Source organism: Chiloscyllium punctatum, chromosome 6 (assembly GCF_047496795.1).
Source record: "Chiloscyllium punctatum isolate Juve2018m chromosome 6, sChiPun1.3, whole genome shotgun sequence".
Classification (NCBI taxonomy): domain Eukaryota; kingdom Metazoa; phylum Chordata; class Chondrichthyes; order Orectolobiformes; family Hemiscylliidae; genus Chiloscyllium; species Chiloscyllium punctatum.
This window is the reverse complement of record NC_092744.1, coordinates 63,921,993-63,948,861: the sequence shown is the minus strand read 5'-3', so window position 1 is coordinate 63,948,861 and position 26,869 is coordinate 63,921,993. Positions and strand designations below refer to the sequence as shown.

Below are 26,869 nucleotides of genomic sequence, written 5' to 3'. Positions count from 1 at the left end.
TGCTTAATTCTTAGAGTGGACTTGAATTAGAGCTGAGGGGACCATTGAACCATGATTGTCCAAAGACAGGTCATTACTTACTTTAAATTGCATTACACAAAGCTAAAACTATCTGTAAGCAAGCACTTGAAAGTTGTACTTAAGAGATTTCTAATTCTGCTTATTTTAACTGGGTAAAATTGATACTTTTCATGAATATTTAATTATATTTTTGTTCCAGCTGCTTCCTGCAATTTATTTTTTAAAAAATCTCCAATATAGTTTCATTAGATTGATTACGGTCATTCCTGCCATACTGGGCCAATTCCCAAATCAAGTAAATGGGTAGATCTCTCTGATCTCCCTTACTATTACAGATTATAAACCCTTAGCAAAACAAATTGCCTTATTTGACATTCATACACATTTCTTCATGTAATTGTGGGTATATTGCCAGCCACGAAACAAAACCCTGATCTGATCCTTGCTTTTCACCTTTTCCAGTCTAGTTGATTAATACTTGATATAGTAGAATGTTTTTTTGGCAGCTTTGTTCATAATTTTCATTACCAAATTTGCTGATTTTCACTTGTACATTTGTTATCCCTATATTCCATCATCTTGTAATCCCAACAGTATTTAATTTGGAAATTTTCTTTGGTGTTCTTAAGTGGACCCAACTCTTCTCCCCAGTCTTTTAAATAACTTCATCTCATCCCACTGATACTGAATGAATCTGGGTAGCCTGGGTGCAATGGTATACACTTTGAACATGTAAAAATCTTCGCGCACCTCAAAAAATTTCAAAAGCTTAACTCTTGATTCTACATGGCTCAGAGAGGTTATTTGAATCAAACTTTTGAAAGTAATTTAAATAGTAGTTATTAATGTGAGAAACCTTGATCCATTTCTGAATTCTTGTAGTCGTTGTAGTAACAGGTACGACCAGAATTGACTCTTGGTTAGTGTTCAAACACGAGCATATTGCAGCACAAACAACGCAAAGAATTACAAACATTCTGGGACAAATCTGTAACTATAAAGGTAGCTACTGTGTTTAAAGCACATCTATAGAACCATGCATCCACAAAACACTGGTTATGATTGAAACACAGAATCAAGGGGGTTCATCCAATTGCAAAAGTTTGGGGCAGAGGTAGAGTGCACTTTATTATGACCAAATTGCCAGATGCACAGGAAACATGATCACATGAATCTAGTGTAAGTCACCATTGAATTAAAGCCTTAGGTGCACCCAGCTGCTGCTGCAGAAATACGACCGAGCCTCGTTGTTTGATTATTTTCTGGTTAATCTTCAGGAAAAGTTGTAACTTATTTTGTCAGCCAATGACCTGGAGGTGGAACAGGACCTCAAGGATACTTACAAATAAACAGTAAGTGTTCAAACAATTCCAATCAATTTGTTTGTGAAGCTTCTAGTGTGAGATTAATGGAGGAAGTTACCTAACCTCTTCATTCTGGTCGGGAATTGTAGGACAAAGGGATTAAATGCTGTTTATCTTTTAGTCTTCAGACTGATGTGGAGGGGATTTTCTTTCCTCCCCCCTTAATCTTTAATACCACCAATACAAAGCACATAATGCTGCACTGGCTCAGCTCAATAATGGCACAGATTCAGAGAGATTTTACGAAACTCTCGTGAGCACAAAACAAGAATACAATTTCACATCATTCTGTCTACATCCTTGTAAAATTTGCAACAATAATCTTCCTTGCGGCTCAAATTTCTAAGTTGTCCTGCAAACTTGTATAATTCCACCTCTTCCGGCCCCAGACCATGCACCCCTCAAGGTCCTGGTCATCAGTATGTATGAAACAGGAGTCACACTGGACTTTAAAAATTAACTTTCATTAATTCCAAACAATATAGCCATCCCTTCAGAGTTTCTTCATATCTTTAACTTGTAATGCTGACCCTGAGGGATACTATTCTGAATATATCATGTTTGATGACTGTCATCACGACATTCAGCTTTTTACTACTAGCACAATCTTGTAGGCACACTGCCACAGCCCATCTAATTCTACAGATTTCAGTTTTGCCAACAGGTATGTCATGATTTTTGATAAAACACCACATCTCAGAGTCCGCTTACACAGTCCATTTCAATCTTCACCATTATTTCAATGAAGGAACACAACCAAGTTTCTCAGACGCAATTCTCAAACAAAATAAGGATGCAGTTCAATTTAATCACCTAACATGGTAATGAATGACATTAATATCAGTCTTATTAGCTTCAGAAGCACCTGCTGTAGAATTCTAGTTTCCTCAAATCTGAAACAAGCTTTATAGTTGACTCTAGTTACCCTGCCAATGAACAAGTAAACATATCAACCTGGTCAAATTGAATTACTGTAATATTTTTTGCCTGTAAAACACTTAAAAAACAACCAAACTTGTCTCTTTTGGAAAGAAATAGAAATAATTTTTAAAACCAATTCAGTTACAAAATAGGGAATTTACTCAGAACACCTATCTGAAATGCAGTAAAACAGAGCAACTTTTAAAAGACAACTGAGGTTTTGAAAGAAACATCTAAAACAGGGCAGTTTGTGATTCTACTTTTAAAAATGAATGCTTTTACAGCAGAGCTCACCAAAACGAGGGAAATCCATGTCTTGATCAGAACCAGTACACATAAAAGGAGATTAAAAATCATTGAAGAATCATTTAAAATTCAAAAACAAAATATACCAGGCATACTTTCTGAAGACTGTTGGAAAAAGGACATGTAGTGTGTCCTTTCATGAATTTCATCAGTGTAGAAGATTGATAGTAACCATAAAGTTGAGAGATCCAGGCTCTCAATTTTACTACAATTCATTTTGACATACTTTAAGAACGAACTTATAAAAAGTGTGTTCGAGGTACAAATTGTACCAGATTCAGGGGACTCTTCTCTGAAAGACAGTAAAATCCAAAAAGTTTTTTTTCCTTCATTTGTTCCTACTCTTGTGGAAGTTGTGAATTTCTTGTCAAGTAATCTCATGGTTACCAGTTACCCATGATACCTCAGCCAGAAGGCAAGCATGACTCTCAACAGTGTATGCTATTAGGTATATCTAGAAAGAGGCAGTATAATTTTAAAAGTGCCTAAAACATTGCCTGCAAATCAAATCACAAAGCCGAGCCAACTTGTATTTACTTTAATTTCTTAACCATCAGTTTGCTCTTTACAAATGAAGACAAAAATGGAAATGGAAATGGAAATTCTGCATACTTTCAGATATATTAGTTTTCATTCTCCAAGAATTCCTTTCATAATCAAATGTAATTTCCTGTTCAATAACACCAAACATTTTCACCTATGACCAAGTCATCTTCCTTCATTGCTGACTCATTGGTACAAAGTCAAACAGGAGAATGCCACTACTTGTTTGGCTCAGAATCCAAACAGAAATATACACAACGAGTTGTAAGAAGATTTGTAGCTCGGGTTGAAGCTATGGATGCAAGTTTGCTTGCTGAGCTGGAGGTTTGTTTTCAGACATTTTGTCACCATACTCTGTAGAATTTATTTATTCGAGTGTTTCCGGTGAAGCACTGGTGTTATGACCCACTTTCTATTTGTGTTTAGGTTTCCTTGGTTTGATGTCATCATTTCCTGTTCTTCTTCTCAGAGGGTGGTAAATGGGATCCAAGTCTATGTTTGTTGATAGAATTTCAGTTGGAATGACATGCTTCTCGGAATTATCATCATGTGTCTCTGTTTGACTTGTCCTCGGATGGATGTGTTGTCCCAGTCAAAGTGGTGTTTTCCTCATCTGTATCCAAAGATGCTAGTGAGAGTGGGTCATGTCTTTTTGTGGCTAGTTGATTATCATGTATCCTGGTGGCTAGTTTTATGACTGTCTGTCCAATGTAGTGTTCATTACAGTTTTTGCAAGGTATTTCATAAATGATGTTCATTTTGCTTGTCGTCTGTATGGGGTCTTTTAAGTTCATTAGCTGCTGTTTAGTCTGTTGTGGGTTTGTGGGCTACCATGATGCCAAAAGGTCCGAGTAGTCTGGCAGTCATTTTAGATAAACACAAGCTCAGTCTTAAACATTGCATGTAGGTCGTGAAGTTGCCTCACATGCACCCACAAACAAAAATTAACATTCCTGATCTTCTCCAATTCAACCTTGATTCAATCTTCAGCTGGGTGAAACACATATCAAATGAAAAGGGCCTCCACTAGGCTTTTGCCACCTAACCTTAAACTTGTTGAAGTTAAGCCACAACACGCATGACTATCTTGGCTGGGATAAGCAAATCCAATGCAAACAGAATCAGAATTCCTCTAATACCAGTTGAATTAATTTAAAGAGCACTCGGGACGCATTCTGCTTCAGGTATTCTTTGTTGTGTTTGAAGGAGGAGCTAGTTTCTTTCCAGTGATCTAATATGTACCAATTTTAAAACATGATTAATATAAAAAGAGAAACTATTTTGATCATTTATTTCCCAAAATATCCAAAATTTCAGCCCAGTTCAACATCACCCTTAAGAACGTCTGCAGCAGCTTCCCCTCCACTCTATAGCTCATCATTCTTGACCAGAAATCCATGTAGTTTCATATACATAGACATTTACAGCACAGAAGGAAGCCATTCAGTCCACTATGTCTTTGCCAGTCAATGCCGACCTGGCTCTAGTAATCAAGTTTTCTAGCATTTGACCCATAGTTCTGGAGGCTGTTGCTACACAAGTGAAAATCGCTTAAGTGGTGAGATGCAATCATCCTTTCAGGCAGTGAGATTGAGACTCTCACCCTCTGAGTGAACAAAGTTCTCCTTGACTGTCTTTTACCTCAGAGCTTCAATCCATGCTCCCTGGTTATTGACCCCAGTACAAATTGGAAAAAAAAACACTTTTCCCATCCACTGATGCCCCTCATCTTACCAATCTCTTATCAGGTCTCCTCAAACTTGGTTTCTCAAAAAGAAGATAACCCCAGCCAATCCAATGTTTCCTCATGGTTCATTCCCTATAATCTAGACAGTATCCCAGTAAATTTCTTCACACACTCTTGTTTAAGAATGAGCATTGACCAGCAGTCAAACAAACAGGCCCTATCAATCCCTCACTGCTTTTGAAAAGTAAAACTTCTTTAACCTTTCCTTTAAAAGATGAAACATTCCCTAAAAAAGGTTTAATTTTAAAAAGATTGGCCACTTAAAGTAGAAGCACATGTTGTGTAATGTGGTGACTCGACCACACATTGTACTCCAGTGATAGATTTACTGAAGTTTTATCCAGTTCTAACAAAACTTCCTTACTCTTGTATTCTTTTTTATTCATTCATGGGATATAGGTGTCAGTCGCCAGGCCAGCATTTTTTTTTGCCTGGACCTAATTGCCCAGAGGGCAGTTAAGAGTCAACCACATTGCTATGGGTCTGGAGTCACATACAGGCCAGATCAGGTAAGGTTCTATGCTATTCATATCTTTCAGAACAAGTTACTTCAAAATACATTTAGAAAATACTCATACAGGCTTTGAGTCATTTTCAGAATGTCAGATTACACCACTAAGACTTGCAAGTTAAATTTGTGCCTTTTAAACAGCTAATGCAGTCCTCACAATAGCTGCAGGTCAAATAGCTGAGATACAAATAGTTCTTACTTTTTGCACACAAACATTGCTGCAGCAATCATAAATAAAACCTTGGTAATCAGTGTATCCTTCACGAGCTAGAGATAAAACAAACGTTGCCAAATTCATTTTAATAACGGTCAACACCCCGTTTGACTCATGAACCTTTGACATGAGTGTCTTGCACTACCATTTGGGATGATGATCACCAGGTTACAGGTTTGAACTATTAACAGGACTCATCTTTTCAATGAAAAAGCCAAACAAATGCCAAAGGTAAATGTCATTACAGCTCATATCCAGTAACTAGTTGTATTAATCTTCATTTCCAAACAAAACTGCACGTGTGATGAAGATTAGCTTTTGAAAGGATAATGTTAGATTAAAAATAAATACTCACCATAATAACCATTATTTCTGAACTGAATTAGAAGCTGCGCGCACAGCCTGTCCACAGAAACAGACCTAACTTGTTAGCATACTTTGCAGAAAAAACACTAACCAGGAGCAAGCACACACAGACTTAAACAGGAAAAATAGTTCCAAGAAACATAATAGGGAAAGCCAGTAGTGGAGAAAGAGGGAATGAGAAAGAGAATTCTGAACCAACTTAGCTTGCAGTGAAGCAGCTTTTGGAAATGCACATCTGTGCAGCAATCAGCAGCAAACAAACAGGACAGAAATACTTCCTTGCTCGGTTGTAAAGCCAGGCAGGCAGATACAGATAGGCTAGTGAAAAAAGGTTGCAGCCTGAACAATGCTTTAAAGGTGTATGTCACAGATCACTTTTGATAAAGCCGGTACCTTCCATTACTGTAAAAAACAGCCTCGATCTGTTTAAAAGCCTTGCTTTCAGTGAGAAAAAGAAGGACAGCCCAGATGGAGAAGTCTCCAGATGAAGTGAGTGCAGTGCCCTGTAAACTGATCTAGCTGATCTCATCACATAGGGCTACTAATCCACTGATCTGGGAATGAAGAACAGATGGTGACGCCCCTTTCTCCAAACACCACACACAGGCTTGCCGCCCCAGGTCTGCAGACAGACTTAAAAGTAAATTGGTGACAGAACATTTTTCTTTATGTCATGCACACCCTGGAAACCAATATGCTCACAGAAGTCTACATGTGCACCACACTGATCACCATTTGGTCTCCATTTTAGTATTCTTAAAGCTGGACAAAGATCTTGCAACACTGAAGCCCCACTGCAGGAAGCCATCTGGGGCTGTCTGCGACACACCAGATTGGCAAGGATATGAATTGCCACCTTGAGGCCACATTGATGTGCAGCACAAAAGCTGCCCATTGTTTCTACTTTGAGAGGCGTCACAGGAATCTAATTACAGAAGTGCACATTAGGGGAGGTTCCTTCAGCCAGCAGACGTCAGGACAGATGGCAAACAATAAAACGAGAGCAGAATGTGAACGATGTATTCCAAGTAGCAATAGATTGTTTCGGAAACAAAAACATTCCAATTAATTTGATAAACATATGTTTAAGAATGAACATGGGCCAGCAGTCAAAATAAAATGCCCTATCAATCCCTCACTGCTTTCAAAGAGTAAAACTTGTATTACCTCTCTTTTAAAAGAGGAAACATCCCCTAAAAATGTTCAACTTTAAAAAGATTGGCTACCAAAATGTCTTGAAAGAAAATTGTCTGCACTCAAGTAGTTATAAAACAACTTGAAGACAAATACGCTTGTATTTGTGATTACAAAGAAGAAAACAAAAACAAGCATTGCTTACCTTTAACGGTTATTAAAAATTAAGTCAAAAAGTCCTGAGTATGTATTGTGCAAATTACAAACATATCCACATTAAATTTTTAAGGTTACTCCACCAGGAGTTAATGTTCCTATACTTATTCCAAATAATGCGTTGCAATGCAACACTCAGCACTGAAATATATAACATTTCAGTTATTAACATTAAGTGGGTTTCTTAGGCAATGCATTTTTGATGGTCTTCTTATCACATTAAATTGGGGAAGAACGGGGGGGCGGGGGGAACACAATGAGGCTGGAACAGGTTATACAGCACATATGGTGCATCACAAATCAGTTAGATTGCCTGTCATGTGCAACTAATCTTTGGATTGATGCCAAAGCACCTGCAAGGATAAGCCTGGGTCATCGTTTTAAGAGTGAAAGGTTGGATATAAAAATCTATAGCAAATGGTGGATCACCAGGTGCACTGCAGACCATTGCATCAAATGTGCATAACACCTGAATAACTAATTAATTAGATGTTCTACAAATCATCTATCCCGATGGTTGGATTCACAAAGTTTATAAAATTCTTAAGCCACACACTTTGAAAATAAAAGCATGTCAGCCAAACACTTGTAATCTACAGAAGATGCAATGCAACTTTAAATTAAACACGGAATAAGTCACAAAGCCACTTATGATTCATGATTACTATTACTGGACGGAAGGAAATCAAGCAATGGGAAGTTATCATATCAGACCAGTGTCTTTGCACAATCCATAATTTGCACTTCCTATAACATAAAAGTGGAATCTCAAACTATTCACTGCAACAAATTACTGAGTTTACTGAAATTTTCTATCAGTTTTAATTTACTTAAGCACATTTTAAAACTCCCTTTCTTTAGGCTGCACTAAATACAAAAAAAAATTAATTGTGCACATTTGTTGCTACCTAACAGCTTAACTCACAGTGCACTGAACGAGAATTGAGACAAATACACTAGTAAATATGGATCTTCGTCTTTTGCTATGGTGGTCACGAGTTGATGACCGTAATTAAAATATGCGGTTACCTTTCATTGATGTTGCAGCTAGGAGTTCTAGTTACGGAATAAAGGAGCAAGAGAGCATCACAGAACAATTAAAACTGGCAAGGAGAAGGGGCAGTCAGTCAGGACTTATCCTCCCTGGACTTTATTAGTTCAAGTAGCAACCCTCAAAGCACTGAATACTGCAAAGGCTATTGCCCTATCATCATCCTGGCAATAGTACTCAAGACGAGTGCTCCAGAACTTGCCGCTCCCCATCCAAGGAGAAAGTGAGGACTGCAGATGCTGGAGATCAGAGTTGAAAATGTGTTGCTGGAAAAGCGCAGGTCAGGTAGCATCCAAGGAACAGGAGAATCGACGTTTCCTGAAGGGCTTATGCCCGAAACGTCGATTCTCCTGTTCCTTGGATGCTGCCTGACCTGCTGCGCTTTTCCAGCAACACATTTTCAGCTCCCCATCAAAGCTCTTCCAGTACAGTTACAACAATGGCGTTTACTTGACAACATGGAAATTTGCCCAGGTATGTCCTGTACAGAAAAAGCAGGATAAATCCAACCCAGCCAATTACTACCCCAGCAGTCTACTCTTGATCATCAATCTTTACTTTGAATATATTAAGCAGCTCAACATCTAGAATCAAGAATCCCAAAGAACCAATCCCCAGAGCATATAAATTTCTCATCTCGGTCCAAAATGACCATCCCTTGTCCTGACATTATAATACCCTCATTCTAATCTTGCAGAAGGGAAAACAGAGTCTCTTACCAACTATTCTATTAAACCAACTAGGCAAGTCATGTGATATGACATTTGCTGGCCTGCAGAAAGCTTGTGTTACAAACTGATTTTTTTGAACACTAGGGAATCATGGAATATGGAAAGAGAGAGTGGGAAAATACACAAAACGGTTGAAGCTAAGCAGTGGTCTTAATAAAGGGCAAAGCTGGTTTGAAGTACCATATAGCCCAGTTCTATTCCTACCTTTACTTGAAAAGCTTGCATGCACTACTTTGCAATGTTGCTAGAAGTACCCATGTTTTCTACTGTTCAGATCGACAAACCGAGCCGTTTTCCATCAGCTAGGCAGCAAGGAGTTTCTGGGACAGCCCAGGCTATACTGCAATGATCATAAAGACTGGCTGGCTGACATCCAAGTTAAAAGAAGGCTTCAAATGCCACACCAGAAAGTGTACACAAGACAGCAGTATTTAACTGTGCTTTTATTCATACATGCACAGCTGTTTGCTTTTCATTATACAATTATTAAGTGGAAAGGGGGAACCACCTCTTTTGCAAGGAAAACTAAGGAAGAAAAACAATTCATAATATTCATGACTCACATTAGATAGTTTGAGTTACTGAGCATCAGATAATATTTTTGTTTACATAGCATGCCACAGATCAGGACAGCCTCTTTCAGTTTGCAATTATTGATTTTTAATCTTATTATGCAAAGTTAACACCATTTAAACAGACTTTGCTTTTCTGTAATACAAATACTCCAGGATATGTTTTGAACATTTCACATTGTAAGTGCAACTACACTGAACTCTTAAATCTCAAGCAGCTGAAGACCTTCTTCTCCCCAGGTCACAAGTCACAGACTATTTCTGATCATGAGGCACTACAATCACATTTTATGCAAAGACAATTCTTTCTTTTTTTCCCTTCCCCCATTTACATGATAACAAGTCTTCAATACACCATACATTGAAAGAAGCCCCACAAGTAAAGAACTTAGTGCAGCAATGATCCACTGTGGTTAGTGATCCTAATTGCGAACTCACTAATCAGGTTAGTGTAAGTATTATTGTCTTCAGATAACCAGGATCTGAAATAGCTCTCGTTGTCAAAAGAAAAGCTTCAACATGGGGATTGTAAAATGAACAGAACACTTGTCGGACATCATTTCACAATGTATCATACAACAATCTGAACATCAGCAAACAGTTGAAGACAATGCAAGCATGGTTAGGGCTGGAAAATGCTAGCTGCTTTGTTAAATTATTCGTAAAGAGATAAACTAAATGTTATGAGAATGCACATTTGGGGTGGCACAATTCATTGCTGCCTGCAGTCATGTATCAAGTAACAATCAATCGACCAGCCACATGGAAAGCAGCAAGAAATACACTAAAAGAAGCTGCAGTAGTTTTAGTCTGAAGTGGGATTGTTTCTACCTTATGGGAAGTAGACAACATAATATTATTATAATAGGAATTCATTTTGTGGAGTCAAAGTTAGGGAGAATGGAGCAACTGCTTATTGCTATATCTGAACAAGAGATTGATCAGTCTACACTACATGGCAAAAGTGGAAAACCTATCCCATTCTCCAGCATGAACATTGGTCAGCTTTATGAACATATTGTACATAAGAATCATTAATTTAACTAAGTGACTGAAATTTTAATGGCGGTGGCATAAGTAACAGACCTTTCAGAGCTAGGTTTTCTATCAAAAATATGTCCACATCCTTTCCTCACATTACTGACAGTTCATAGAATCCCTACAGTGTGGAAACAGGCCATTTGGCCCATCAAGGACACACCAACCCTCTGAAGAATAAACCACCAAAACCCATTCCCCTATCCTATTACTCTACCTTTCCCTGACTAATGTACCTAACCTACACATCCCTGAACACTGTGGGCAATTTAGCATAGCCAATTCACCTAACCTGCACATCTTTGGACTGTGGGAAGAAACTGGAGCACCCAGAGGAAGTGCACGCAGACACAGGGACAATTTGCATACTCCACACAGACAGACAGTCACCCAAGGCTAGAATCGAACCCAGGTCCCTGGTGCTGTGAGGTAGCAATGCTAACTACCAAGCCACCAACAGTTGTTGGGGCTTGGTTCCTGTAGAGAAGTGAGGAATCATTCACATATAAATGTTAGTGGACTATAGATAAGTCAGAGCATAACAATTGAACCTAATATTTTCCCCCATACTATCACAGATCTATCAGAGATTGGCAAATAATGATCAGATGTGAGATGGCAGATTGAATTTTCTGTACTCTAATCAAATGGTGCAGATAACTACAGCAAGCCAACAACCCACTCAGTTGAAAATCAGGTTCCATAGCCAACATTGAGATCTTCATTGCATGTTTCAGCTACTTCATAGGATTGTAATTTGCCATTTTCAGACATCCAGCACCACCACTTCTGTAGTACGGGCTGACTAGGGATAGTCGACACTGCTTTGTGCATGGGAAATCATGTCTTACTAATGTGATTGAGCTTTTTGAAGTAGTAACAAAGAGGATTGAGGAGGGCAGAGCTGTGGATGTGATCTATTTGGACTTCAGTAAGGCATTTGACAAGGTTCCTCATAGTAGACTGGTTAACAAGATCAGATTTCATAAGATATGGGGAGAACTAGCCATTTGCATACAGAACTGACTCAAAGGTAGAAGACAGGGGGCAATGGTGGAGGGTTGTTTTTCAGACTGGAGGCCTGTGACCAGTGGAGTGCCACAAGGATTGGTGCTGGCTCCGCTGCTTTTTCCTCATTTATATTAGTGATTTGCATGTGAACATAGGAGGTATAGTAAGTAAATTTGTAGATGGCACTAAAATTGGAGGTGTAGTGGATAGCAAAGATGATTATCTGAGTACAATGGGGTTTTGATCAGATAGGCCAATGGGCTGAGGAGTGGCAGATGGAGTTTAATTTAGATAAATATATGAGGTGCTGCATTGGAAAGGCAAATCAGAGCAGGACGTAGCCACTTAAGGCTCTGGGGAATATTGCTGAACAAAGAGAACTTGGAGTGCAGGCTCATAGTTAGTTGAAAGTAGAATTGCATGTAGACAAGATAGTGAAGACAGCATTTGATATGCTTTCCTTTATTGGTCAGAGCATTGAGTACAGGTCATGTTGCAGCTGTACAGGACATTGGTTAGGCCACTGTTGGAATATTGCATGCAATTCGGGCCTCCTTCCTATCAGAAGGATGTTGTGAAACTTGAAAGGTTTCAGAAAAAATTTACAAGGATGTTGCCAGGGTTGGAGGATTTGAGTTATAGAGAGGGGCTGAATACGCTTGGGCTGTTTTCCCTGGAGCATCAGAGATTGAGGGGTGACCTTATAGAGGTTTATAAAATCATGAGGGCATGGATAGGATAAATAGACAAGGGTTTTTTTTTCCCTGGGGGGTAGGGGAGTCCAGAATTAGAGGGCATAGGTTTAGGGTGAGAGGGGAAAGGTTTACAAGGGACCTAAGGGGCAACTTTTTCACACAGAGTGGTGTGTGTATGGAACGAGTTGCCAGACGAAGTGGAGGAGGCTGGTACAATTACAACATTTAAACGGCATTTTGATTGGTATATGAATAGGAAGGGTTTGGAAAGATATGGACCAAGTAGCACTAGATTAATTTGGGATATCTGATCAGCATAGACGAATTGGACTGAAGGGTCTGTTTCCGTGCTATGTACATAGAATCAGAGATGTACAGCATGGAAACAGACCCTTTGGTCCAACCTGTCCATGCTGACTAGATATCCCAACCCAATCTAGTCCCAGCTGCCAGCACCTGGGCCATATCCCTCCAAACCCTTCCGATGCATATACCCATCCAGATGCCTTTTAAATGCTGTAATTGTACGAGCCTCCACTTCCTCTGGCAGCTCATTCCATACACGCACCACCCTCTGCGTGAAAAAGCTGCCCCTTCGGTCTCTTTTATATCTTTCCCCTCTCCCAAAACCTATGCCCTATGACTTGAAACAATGGAAATATGATAATGGAAGCACTAAAATCAGTCAGTACGTGAGGAAAGAGTTGAAAATATTATTTCAGAGGTTGCCTCTTCATCTGCTGTGAAATAGAACTTTGCAAAAATGAAACAAAATTAACAAAAACCATATGAATAATAAAATCCAGTGGTTCATGCCAATTGTGTCCAATTTTATTAAACATTTTAGATATCCATGATTTAGTAACATGATCTCATCTTTCCAGTATCAAAATCTTTTTTCCTACATGACAGTGATTTTAAAAATGGGTTACCATAATACATTCATATTGTGACAACTATCCAAGTGTGCTATAAAATTTTGTACAACGGAAACATAAATAAATGTAAAACAAATATTGGTTCATCTTAAACAATATTCTATCCAACCAAAATTACAACTTAAAAAAAACACTTGATTCTGAAATAGGAATATTCAGAATGTATGTGGTCAAAGGGCAAAATAGAGAACATGACAAAAGTGGTGTACCATGGAATTGTTTACCTCAATGCAGTCTTTCTGAAAAATGTTGGAAATCACTACCATGTGACATTGGATGGTGCACTGGTATTACTGAATTCGCTAAAGGAAACTGCTCCCATACTGTGGGATGAGAACAAAGCACATGCAAGTTTGTTCCAGGCCTTCCAGAAAAAAAAAACACCTTAAGGTACCTTAGGGAGCTGCCATCAAATGATTCAAACAACTTGTTGGTAAATGCAAAACATGACATTTAAACGCATCACAGGGGCAACACAGTCATTTTCTAGAGAAACCAGAGACAATGGCGACTCTACAAAGGATCCATTTACAAGAAACTTGACAAAAGGTCAATGCAAAAATCTATATTAATGTTCTAAAGCACTAATTTAGCTATATATCAGTTACTTTAATAACCTGGAATGATCTGTGAGTACATTGTAGTCAAATTTGCTGACAATACAAAGATAAATGGGAAAGTAAGTTGCAAGGCGGCCACAAAGAGTGTACAAACTGATATGCATTGGTTAAGTGAGTATTGACAGACTGAATATATTGTGGGAAACTGAAGTTGCCAATTTTTTTTGGAAGAATGGAAAAACAAAATATAGAATTTAAACTATGAGTGAGACTTCAAACTACTGTGGAAGAGAATTAGGAGCACCCTCAGATAATTAAGACCTGGACAATAGCTGTGTAATATAAACGAACCACAAGTGCCAAGCAATATCTGTCTCTTAGTGGAGGTGGTCAATCTAACCACTACCCCTTAACATTCAACAGCCTTACCATCACAGAATCCCTTAATATCAACATCGTGGAGCTACCACTGATCAGAAATCGAACCGGACCTGCCATATAATTATGGCTATAAGAGCAAGAAAAAGGCTTGGAATCCTGCAGTGAATAACACACCTACCAACCTCCCCTCATAGCCGGTCCACCATGTACAAGCCACAAATAACAAGTGCAATGGAATATTTCCCAATTGCTTAGATGAGTGCAAATCCAACAACACACAGGAGCCTGGACAAAGCAGCCCCCTATTTGGCACTTTATGCTTAAACATTCCATTCCTCCATCACTGATGTTCAGTCGCAGCAATGTGTAATACTATCTATAAGACATAATGCTAAAATTCACCAAGGTTCCATGCACATGGCACTACCATCGATAACGACATGGGCAGCGGAAAGGTGGGACACATCACACCTGTACGTTCCACTCCAAGACACCCATCATCCCAACTTGGAAATATATCAACATCCTTCAGAGTCACTGGGTCAAGACCCCAGAATACATTCCCTAACTGTCTGTTTGTGAACATATATCAAATGGACTGCTGAGATTTAAGGTGGCAGCTCATTACCACCTTCTCAAGGGTAATTGGTGTGGGCAGTAAATGCTGATCCAGCCAAAACCATCTACATGCTGTTAGTACTAAAATAATCCTGCTGTACTGCAGCCTTTTTCATTTTAAGAAAGATTCCACTCCTCTACTTTTCCTGCCAAAGTGCATAATGTCAGATTTTCCTACATTATATCCCATCTCCCAAGAGTTTGCCCACTCACTTGGCCTGTCTATATCCCTCTATAGAATGCCTGTGTCATTTCACCACCTGCCTTCCCATCTATTTGCGTAATTAACAAACTTAGCAACTGACTTCCCTCAAATTTACTGAATCAAATTGTAAATATTTGCAGGTCCAGCATTCATCTGTGACACTCCATTAGTTACAGGTAGCCATCCTGATAAATTCTCCCCTTACCCAACTCAGTCTTATATTTGTTAGCTGATTCTCTATTCATGCCAGTATCATCCAAAACACCAATAGCTCTTATGCTAAGTAGTGTTGTGTGGTATCATGTTAAAAATGTTTGAAATCCAAGTATATTACATTGACTGATTCTCCTCATCTACTCTACCTGTTACCTCAAAAAATTCTAATAAATTTGTCAGGCATGATTTCCCCTTCATGAAGCAATGCTAACTCTGCTTGATTATATTGTGTAATTCTAAATGCACTGCCATTGCATCTTTTATTCTAAACTTTTCCCAACAACTGGCTGCTTTTTTTTGCTTCCTTCCTTTAATAAATAAGCACATTACATTGGAAAACTGTCAATTGCCTGGGACTTGTCAATAGTTCTTGGATTCTTGATAAGTTACCAGTGTATCTACTACCTCAGTCGCTACATCCTTTAATATCCTAGCAGGCAACCAACTATGTCCCAGGGAGTTATCATTGTTTATTCTCATTTGCTTCCCCTAGTACTTTTGTTCAAACAAACAATAGTCATTTATTCCCTCACCCCATTTGCTCCTTGACTTTTTTTTGGAATATTTTTGGAATGTTATTAGTTTCTTATACAATGAAGACTGATAAGTATTTATTCATACCTTGGCCATTCCCTAGTTATCCATTACTTTCTGTGCCTCATTCACTACGGTTATGAATTTAAGACGGAGATAGAAGAGGAATTTCTTCTCTCAGGAGTGCGAAGTGCCTTTGGAACTCTTTACCAGAGAGCGCAGTGGAGTCAGAGTCCTTCTGTATGCTTAAGGTTGAGAAAGACAGATTCTTGATCAGTGGAATCAAGAGTTGCAGGGAAAAAGCAGATCAGCCATGATCCTATTGAATGGCAACACAAGGTTGAGGTGCCTATTCCTGTTTAGGCCTCTTAAACCATAAATGACCATATGTTCACTTTGGCCTCATTATTCCTTTTTCAATGGTTAAAGAAGTACTTAATGCTTGTTTCACTGTTACTTGCTAGTTCATTCAAAGTTCATTTTCCCAATTTTAAAAAATTCTTTGATAACTTTAGAACTTTCCAAATCCTCTGGTTATCACTAATCTTTGATAAATTGAAGAAAAATAATTTGATAATATATCATTAACTTCTTTGCTTAATCCAGATTTGTTTGTCACTTTCTTCCAACCCTTCTTCCTTACCAGGATATAGTTTGCTGAGTCATGAGCTATTTTCTTAAGCATCTTCCATTTCACTTCAACTTTTTTTTTCTGCTTGCTCTTTTTTTTTCTCTGACACAAGTATTTCCCATATTTAAATTTGATCTCCGTAAAAAAACAAAACTGTTTTTGCTATTCTCTGGAGTCTGAAAATTCTTAAACATGATTAAACTGTCCAACCAGCCAATGACATTAATCCAGCTCCATGTTGGAAATATCCAGTAAAGGATGTTGTAATCAGTTACTGTATCACTCTACAGAGTGCTAGTGAAATTCCCATCAGAGACTTCTCAGCAAGACTCAGTGGTCAATAGCAAATGCCCTGGCTTCATCAAGCCAGGCGTATGCACTATAGTATATAATGGGAGATTCATTAGTAAACCAGAGTGATTAACCTCATGGACTACCCTTTTTGTGCAATTAAAGTAAACTAATTATTGCCATGGAATTGAAAGTGTATCAACTGTCATGAAAGTGGTATTGAGTCAGATGTCTTAGTATTACAATATAAACTTGAAGATTTTGGAATATGCTACATTAAAATGTTAAGATATTACATTAGAAAGGCAATGACCTGGTGGTATGATCACAAGACTATTAATCCAGAAATTCAGCTCATGTCCTGGGAACCTGGATTTGAATCTCACCATATGGTGGATTATGAATTCAATAATAATCTAAATTAAGAATCTACTCGTGACCATGAAACCATTGTCGATCATCAGGAAAAACCCACCTCATTCACCAATGCCCTTCAGGGAAGGAAATCTGCCCTCCTCACCTAGCACGGACCACATGTGACTTCAGAGTCACACCAATATGGTTCATTCTGAGCTGCCCTCTGAAATGCCTAGCAAGCTACTCAGCTTGAGGGCAAATAAGGACAAGCAACAAATGCTGGCCAGCCAGTAATGCCCACATTCCAGGGGTCAAAAAGATATTTAAAAATTGTGACAGTTACAGAAAACTCCTTAAACTAAATACATACGCAGCTACACTACATTTGAACTGAAAGAGTATAGTTAAGAGAAACTATTCAATTTTTAATGATTCAATAGTTAGCTGTTCTCAACAGACCCATGACAACTTCCAAGCAGCGAATGCGATTGCTGGAAAAGTCAGTCATTCTCATTTCACTCAAAAACCCAATTTCAATGAGATAATTTTTATTACACATCCTGATGGTATTAACATATATCATTGAAAGCAATGGCTAATTGCACAGAAAGAGAGGCTATGCCAAATATTTGAGTACTACTTCAGCATAAGTATTTAGGGACAAAGAGTTGACATGCTACTGCTGTTAGCTCCTAACTAAACAGGGCTGATAATTTGGACTTAGATGGATAGCAAAGATCTTGAGAAATTTAGCAAGATTTTTGGATGACAAGTGAAAATCAGACAAAATGCCAACATTTGAGATGGAAAATTACACAGAATTATCTTCTGCCGGTCCAGATATTTCAAGTCAGTTTAAGAAAAGTAATCTAAATTACTCGATGGGTCATTGCTCAGAGGGGCAGGAAATATTCCATGAGCCATCTCAGTCATTTTACAAGGCTACACTTGAAAAAAAACTGTCATTATGTTTCCACATTTTTCTCTATGCCTGGAAATTTCTCACTCTTCCCGGGAAAGATATGATTTGAAGGTGACTGGGGTGGACACAGTTAAAAATCACAACACCAGGTTTAGTCCAGCTGGTTTATTTGGAAGCAGTAGCTTTCGAAGTGCTGCTTCTTTTCCATGATTGTCACATCCTACGAATGAAGACTGAATTTAAATAAAAGAGTGAAAACACAAACCAAAATTTGTTTTTTGAAACCGCAGATTCTTGTGTCCAGTATGATCCTTGCAACAAAAACCAATGCATTATCCACCTGTAATATCTACATGATCTTAGTTACAAATAAACAATGTTGACAATAACTGTTTTCCGGAGCCTGTACTTTAGTAGCTTTTAAAGAATGAATCACAATTTGAATATTGCTACTCAATTCAATGTCAATTAGAAAAAACTAAAAATGATTAGAATTCACCATATTGGACTACATTGACACCCAGACTTAACAAGGGAGCTGTCAAGCTTCTGTCAGCATTTCGATAACCCGTTCAGAAACCAATGTTTCCACAAAGCACTTGAGGCTTCTTGGTTTTTTGAAGCTGCTGTTCAAGTCTAAAACTGAAAACTCAAACATTTGGGGCAGTTAATAAGATGCATTGTTTCATGGAAAATCTTACCTTTACCACATCTTCACAGACCAAAATGTAAGCACCAGATTCTGTTCTGCTTTACACCACAGAGAACTTTAGTTCTATGTGTTACTCTTCAAATTGTGTAATTGAATTCTGCAAATTCAGTAATTTATACAAGATGGCAGCAGTGGGGTGGGCAGCATCCAGGCTCCTGACCCCAAGGCTCATCCATTGTCTGCTTTTCTTTCCTCCTATTCTCATTTCTTTTTACTGTTTGCTTCTACTTACCTTCGGGAGACAGCTTGGTCATGGCAGCAACAGCACTGAAGAGGAAGTTGGCTTCAACAGGTCTGGAGTGTTGGGCAAGGCAGCTGGTGAACCCAGAGCAGGACCTGGCAACAGTGTTACAGAGAGGGCTGGCAGAGGGCAGGCATGGGACATGGTATTGGCAAGACAGGCCCAAGAGTGAAAGATGTCAGCTGAGGAGCAGTGACTAAGACATTTCATAGAGCTCCTCGTGTGAATGCAGGTTCTCTGGCCCATCACGTCCACACTGACCCTCCAAAGAGCATCCCACCCAGTCCCAGCACACACCCCCAAATATACCCCTGCATTCCCCATGGCTAACCCATCTAGCCTGCACACTGTAGTCAATTTAGCATGGTCAATCAACCTGAACTGCACATCTTTGGACTGTGGGAGGAATCCTAAGCACCTGGAGGAAACCTACACAGATGCAGGGAGAATGCACAAACTCCACACAGGCAGACAATCCCCCAAGATTGGAATCAAACCCGGGTCCCTGGGGCTGTGAGGCAGCAGCGCTAACCACTGAGTTACCATGCCGCCCTAGTTGATTGAGTATGCACTGGCGGCAGCAGGGTCATGGGCTTTAAGCTATATCTTTTGACTTTTTTTATTATTCTTAAACTAGTCAAAACAGCACCAGATCATGTCAACAGTAGGAGCTTTTCACTGTAAAGTACACGTGACAATAAACTATTCATTTCAAGAATGTTTTCAGGAGCAAGAGATGTGCTAAGCTCATACTTATTACACAGCCCTATCTAACCCAAGATTATGATTGAGAGGTTGGGTTTCTTCTCCTTGAATCACAAGAGGACTTGAAGTAATGATGCTGCCATGATGTTGAGATTCCCAATTTCAAACTGGCGAGGGTGAGGGGATAACTGCCAAAAGTGTGCAACTTGAGGTGAAGGGGTTCCCATAATGTTGCTTAATTTGGTCTTTTTCAGTGCTCAAGGTCAAGGAGCTAGGAGGTGCTGTTGAAACAAAAAGCTGGTAAACTAAATTCAATGGCTGACTGTCAAGACATTTTTAAGGTGATAAAAATGTTAATGACATCACAACTCGGTAATTTTGTCATCAACAACGGAGGCCAAATTTAGCAGATAACCAGACATCAAGATGAGTCAAAAAGTTAGCTATTTGTTCACCTCAGTGGGCCAGAAAATGTTCTATCAAAGTAGCTTTAAAGCTTCGTGTCAAACAGTTACATTCTTTGGAGCAAGACATCACTGGTAGACATCATAATAAACTTAATTTTACATTTTGTTTGATACATGAACAGAAATTTCAAGAGGTAACAAAACCAAATCTTCACATTTTAAGATTGTCATTCTTATTGCTTATCCTTATGAATGAAAAAAATACTTTCTCAAATTTAATAGAAAATAAAAAAAATTGAATAATCCACATTTGGAATTATAACATTTGTTTCAAAGCAATTCAACGGAAATATGGTTTTCATCTTAAAAACACACCAAATACCAAAAGATATGAGGAGAATTAGGCCATTCAACCCACTGACTTTTTTTCCATTTGATCATTTTCTCAACTATTCTCCTGCATTCTCCCTGAAACCATTCATCCCCTTACCAACCAAAGACCTATACATGACTTGGCTTCCACAGCCTTCTGCAGCAATGAGGTCCACAAATTCGTCCTGACTTCCCACAGGAACTGATTTTTGTGCAACCATTTACAGTCAAAGTGTGGGGCGCTGGAAAAGCACAGCAGGTCAGGCAGCATCTGAACAGCAAGGAAATCGACATATCAGGCATAATGTTCAGTCCTGATGAAGGGCTTATGCCCGAAACATTGATTCTTCTGCTCCTTGGATGCTGCCTGACCTGCTGTGCTTTTCCAGCACCACACTCTCGACTCTGATCTCCAGCATCTGCAGTCCTCACTTTCTCCTAGCACAAAAATATCAGCCCTATGATCACCTTTAATCCTGTTGAAGCAAAATCAAAGCCAAAATAATCACATACTTTGATGGGTTTGAGGGATGTAGCACTTCATTGTTTTTCCATTATAACACAGAGGTATATGCATATACTGCGGTGCTAAGCTCTTACTATTGTTGGCAAAAGAAAGTTTATTCAAAGAGTTATAGAATTATAAGGCAATTTATCAATTTAAAAAAATAGCATTGAATGGGTCCAAGAAGCAACTGGAGAAGTTTCTGGAGAGAAGTTTCTTTTCCCTTGCATTGGATGCAACAGTCAACATTTATGCCTATCCCAAATTTCTCTTGAGATTGACCTTCCAGGCCATATCAGAAGAGATGAGTCAAACACATTGCTGAGTGTCTGGAGTCTCATTGGACAGACCAGAAAAGACGACAGAAGATTTCCTTTCCTCCAGCACATGAGTAAACCAGATAGGTTTTTATGACAGTCAACAACAATTACAGTCACCATTAGACTACCATTTTTTATTCTAGATTTTTATTAACATTTACATGTCACAATTTGCCATGGTGGAATTTGAACCCATGTTCTTTCAGCATTATCCTGAGGTCCTGGATTACTATGTCCAGTGACATTAACACCATAATCTCACTTCCATTGTAAAGCGTTTGTGTAGAAAATAAGCACTGAAGTGGAAATCAATTTAAAATTACTTTTGCACCAAATTATCTTTTTACAAAAATCTTATATTCTTAGTTTGCTAGATAGGCTAAGCCTATCAAAAAGGTTTTAGATGTGCCATTACTCACACCAAGTTCCAGAAGCTTGTCAGAAAGGTACGGTGATAATTATGGGGGATTTTAAACCATTGGGCCAAAAAAAATCAGAGTAGCAGAAATAGCCAAGAAGCAGAGTTCTTAGAATATTTTTGGGATAGTTTCTTAGAAAAAGATGTTCTGGTGTCATAGTGTGGTGTATAGCAGACCTGGTATCGTGCAATGAGACACGATTGATTAATTAATGACCTCAGTGGAAGCGGACTTCGGTAGCTGTGATCATAACATAATTGAATTTAATATTCATTTAGAGAAAAGCAGGTAGGCCCAAAACTAATATTTTCAAAATAGGGCTAAACATGAGGGATGAAAACATAACTGGTTAGTACTGGCAAATTAGGTTAAAAGGGATAGTTAAGTAGAGATTCATTGACAAACATTTATGGGGACATTTCACAGAATGGATACATTTCAACAAGAAAGAAAAACATTGATTTAGGAGGGAGGGATTTGTCAGAGACCCATCAACCATTGTTAAGTTAGTGGTAGTATCAAACTTAAAAGGGAAAAACATAACTGTGCAAAAATGGATGGCAGACGCAAAAACAAAAGAGACAAAAACAGCAAAGATTGATCAAAAGGTTAAATATGGAGGGAAACAATACAAGAGAAAGCTACCTAAAAATATAAAATACTAAAGTTTAAAAAGACAAACATTTGTCTAATACAAAGTGAGTATTTCAAATTTGAAATGGAAACCAAAGCGATGGCAGTGGTCTTAATTTTGGAGACAAAAGTTGATATCAGTTACACGTAAAATCTGAGAAATAGTGGTAAATCAGGAAATGGAAAGGAGAGATGAATACAGGAAAATTAAAATGCATTGGTTTTAAGTGCTCCAAACTCTCAAGATTTAACAAAATGGAAAATAATGAATGTAAATCCCTCATTCTAAAAAGGAGAGATAAAGCAGGAAAGCATGAGCAAATTAACTTCCCTATTCATTGGAAGACATTAGAATCTATTATTAAAGACATTATAGCAGCACATTTAGAAAAGTTCAAGGCAGTCAGGAAAAGTCAAAATGGTTTTGTGAAAGAAATTGTAACTAATTTCTTGGAATTCCTTTGAGGAAGTAACACACATTGTGGATAAAGTGGAACTGATAGATGTTCTACAGTTAAAACTTTCAAAAGGCATTTGATACGATGCCACATGAAGAGGTAATTGTAGAATTTAAGTGCGTACAAGAAATGTTTCAGATTCAGTATGTGGATGTACCTACTAGAGAAGATTCAAAACTTGACCTACTCTTGGGAAATAAGGCAAGGCAGGTGACTGAGCTGTCAGTGGGGGAGCACTTTGGGGCCAGCGACTATAATTATCTTAGTTTTAAAATAGTGATGGAAAAAGATAGACCAGATCTAAAGTTTGAAGTTCTAAATTGGAGGAAGGCCAATTTTGACCGTATTAGGCAAGAACTTTCAAAAGCTGATTGGAGGCAGATGTTCGCAGGTAAGGGGACAGCTGGAAAATGGGAAGCCTTCAGAAATGAGATAACAAGAATCCAGAGACAGTATATTCCAGTCAGGGTGAAAGGAAAAGCTGGTAAGTATAGGGAATGCTGGATGACTAAAGAATTTGAGGGTTTGGTTATGAAAAAGAAGGAAGCATATGTAAGGTATAGATAGGATAGATCGAATGAATCCTTCAAAGAGTATAAAAGGCAGTAGGAGTATACTTAAGAGGGAAATCAGGAGGGCAAAAAGGAAACACGAGATAGCTTTGGCAAATAGAGTTAAGGAGAATCCAAAGGCTTTTTCCAAATACATTAAGGACAAAAGGGTAACTAGGGAGAGAATAGGGGTCCTCAAAGATCAGCAAGGCAGTCTTTGTGTGGAGCTGCAGGAGATGGGGGAAGATAGTAAATGAGTATGTTGCATCAGTATTTATAGTGGAAAAGGATATGAAAAATATAGAATGTAGGGAAATAGATGGTGACATGTTGAAAAATGTCCCTGGAGTGAAGGCTGAGGGGTGACCTGATAGAGGTTTAAAAAATGAGGGGCATGGATAGGATAAATATACAAGGTCTTTTTCCTTGGCGTGGGGGAGTCCAGAACTAGAGGGCATAAGGTTTAGGACGAGGGGAAAAAGACATAAAAGAGACCTAAGGGCCAACTTTTTCACGTAGAGGGTGGTACGTGTATGGAATGAGCTACCAGAGGAATGATGGAGGCTGGTACAATTCCACACAGGAAGGATTTGGAAGGATATGGGTCAGGTGTTGGCAGGTGGGACTAGTTTGGATTGGGATATCTAGTTGGCATGGACAAGTTGGACAGAGGGGTTTGTTTCAATGTTATACATCTCTATGACCCTATGACTCTTGAAAAAAAGGTTCTGGTGTAGGAAGGAACATTGACACCGACTGAAGATTGGTTAGCTAACAAGAAACAGTAGTCAGAAATTAAATGATTTTTTGATTGGCAAAATACAACTGTTATAACACTGAAATCAATGCGGAGGCCTAATAATTTGTGTGAATGACTTGGATAAGGGGATTGAAGGTCTGGTTGTTAAATTTGCTGATTATACAAAGTTAGGTAAGGAAGGCAAAAGGAACATAAGGAAGCTGCAGTGGGGTATGTACAAGTTGAGTAAGCGGGCAAGGAGCTGGCAAATGGAGTATAATGTCGGAAAATATGGCATTGTCTATTTTGGCAGCAAGATTGAAAAAAAAGCATTCTCTAAATGGAGAGATATTGCAAAGTTCTGAGATGCAGAGGGGTCTGGTTATTGGAGGTGTATGAGTCACAAGAAAAAGGTACAGCAAGTAATAAGGACCTTTATAGAGGTTTATAAATATTGCATGCAATTCTGGTCTCCTTCCTCTCGGAAGGATGTTGTGAAACTTGAAAGGGTTCAGAAAAGATTCACAAGGATGTTGCCAGGGTTGGAAGATTTGAGCTATAGGGAGAGGCTGAATAGGCTGTGGCTGTTCCCCTGAAGCAATATTCTAACAGTGGCCTAACCAATGTCCTGTACAGCCGCAACATGAGTCTTTGATTATTTTTAAGACAGAAGTAAATAGATTCATAGTAATGAAATAGGTGAAAAGTTATCAGGTGTAGATGGTAATGTGTGACCAGATCAGACAAGATATTACTGAATGGCAGAGCGGACACAAGATGCCGAGTGGTCTATTCTGAATTCAAGTGATTTTAAAATTTCCTCATTTTCAAGTTCCTTCCATTTCCCTCACCATCGATTTTACATTTTCAAACTCCACAGCCTTCTGTAACATTAATTTTGGCCTCTTGAATCCCTTAAGACATTTATGCTTCAAACTATGTTTGCGATACTCTATATGCAGTTGGTATTATTGTTAATGGTGACATGAGCATGGGTGGGAAACATAAAACATCGAGTCATAGAATTGAATGTCGGGTTGAATATCAAAGAGACAATCGAGGCAAACCACCTGCTTTGTGTTTCTGCCCATTCTATTTCACTATTTTTTATGTACAAGTGGAGCTTTTAAATACTGTGTCTGTCTCAAATGGGTCCACTTGCAAACTTGAGGGGAAGAATTGAACCCAATGCTCTGTGTGTACATTGTAATACATAACCGAAAGCCACACTTTTGCAATTGGCTTTTCAACTCAATATGTTTAACAACCAAACTTTAATCCAGACTAATTCAGAATAGAGCATGTGACCAGCCAGCTGTAATAACATTTTGCAAAACCATTTCAGCTCACCTTTACTGCTGTGAACAGTTCTTTACCTGAATAGAACCTCATACTTTAGACTGGGCAGTTATACACACACTCCTCAGCATAAAGCATAGAAATGATATACCAATGAGGATTATATATCCCAAATTGAGCTTTAGCCACAAAAACTAAATATTTGTCGAAAAACCTTCAGCATAGTTGGGTTGAACAGCAGCAATGCAAGGCCCTGCAGAGATAATCTCTCACAGATGCTGCTTAAAACTGTAACCAGGACAGGGTGAACTTCTTCAACCAATTTTGAATTTCCAAGCAATTTGCTACTATTGATCATTGACTTCAACTAACAAAAATGTTACTGTCCCTTGTACACATATTTCACACTGAGGTCTGCTTTCCTTAGAGATTAGAATTGAGCCAGCCATTCAGCTCTCTACTGCTCATCTACAAGTACCTTAAAGTAATAATCAGGGGACAGCTTCTTCCAGGGCCTCATCTTCCGGTACTAAAAAGTACCCAAAGAATACACATGACCACATGAGCAAATTCGACCACATGACCACATGAGCATGTGAATTCGAAATGAAACTATTAAACCCAGGAATGACTCAGCAAGCTAGCTCCGGAGGAAGGTTATCAACCTGAAACATTAAAATGTTCTTTCTTTCTAGCTCCACAGATGCTGACTGGCCTAAGGGTTTCTGCTTTCACATTCACTTCCACTAACTGCAAACTGTAAAACTCATTAACTGGGATATTAGTCTGAAACCATCTGGTCATAACTATCAAGCTGCCAGCGTTGATTTTTTTGTAAAAGGCATTCCTACAGATACCTAACCAAAGGTTCAACAACAGATATTGAAATTAACTATTCTCAGTAGCTTGAAGCTTCACTTGAAAGCAGTAATGTGCTTATAGAGTCATAGAGATGTACAGCACAGTTCAGCTCATCAACACCAACCAGATATCCCAACCCAACATAGCCCAATCTGCTAGCACTCGGCCCATATCCCTCCAAACACTTCCTATTCATATACCCATCCAGATACACTTGCAACATTTAAAAGGTATCAACCTCTAGCACTTCCTCTGGCAGCTCATTCCACACATGCACCACCCTCTGCATGAGAAAGTTGCCCCTTGGGTCTCTTATTTCTTTCCCCTCTCACTCTAAACATATGCCCTCTAGTTCTAGACTCCCCCACCCCAGGGAAAAGACCTCGTCTATTTACCCTATCCACGCCACACATGGTTTTATAAACCTCTATAAGGTCATCCCTCAGCCTCCACACTCCAGGGGAAACAGCCACACCCTATTCAACCTCTCCCTATAGTTCAAATCCTCCAACCCTGGCAACATCCTTGTAAATCTTTTCTGAACCCTTTCAAG

At 38.8% G+C, this 26,869-nt stretch overlaps 1 protein-coding gene across 7 annotated transcripts in view; it reads right to left on the bottom strand.

Moving 5' to 3' along the window:
- The window catches only part of LOC140479024 (SPRY domain-containing SOCS box protein 1-like), a 214,301-nt gene that overhangs the window by 125,346 nt on the left and 62,086 nt on the right, over positions 1-26,869 (bottom strand). Inside the window, exon 1 of one of the 7 annotated variants that reach the window (XM_072572805.1) lies at positions 5,983-6,810. The exons of 4 other annotated variants lie outside the window; for them this stretch is intronic. The gene's annotated coding sequence lies outside the window, so the exon portion shown is untranslated. Of the gene's footprint in view, positions 1-5,982; positions 6,811-26,869 lie in introns of those variants that run through there. 2 more of the 7 variants (XM_072572799.1, XM_072572802.1) reach the window with 2 other exon arrangements.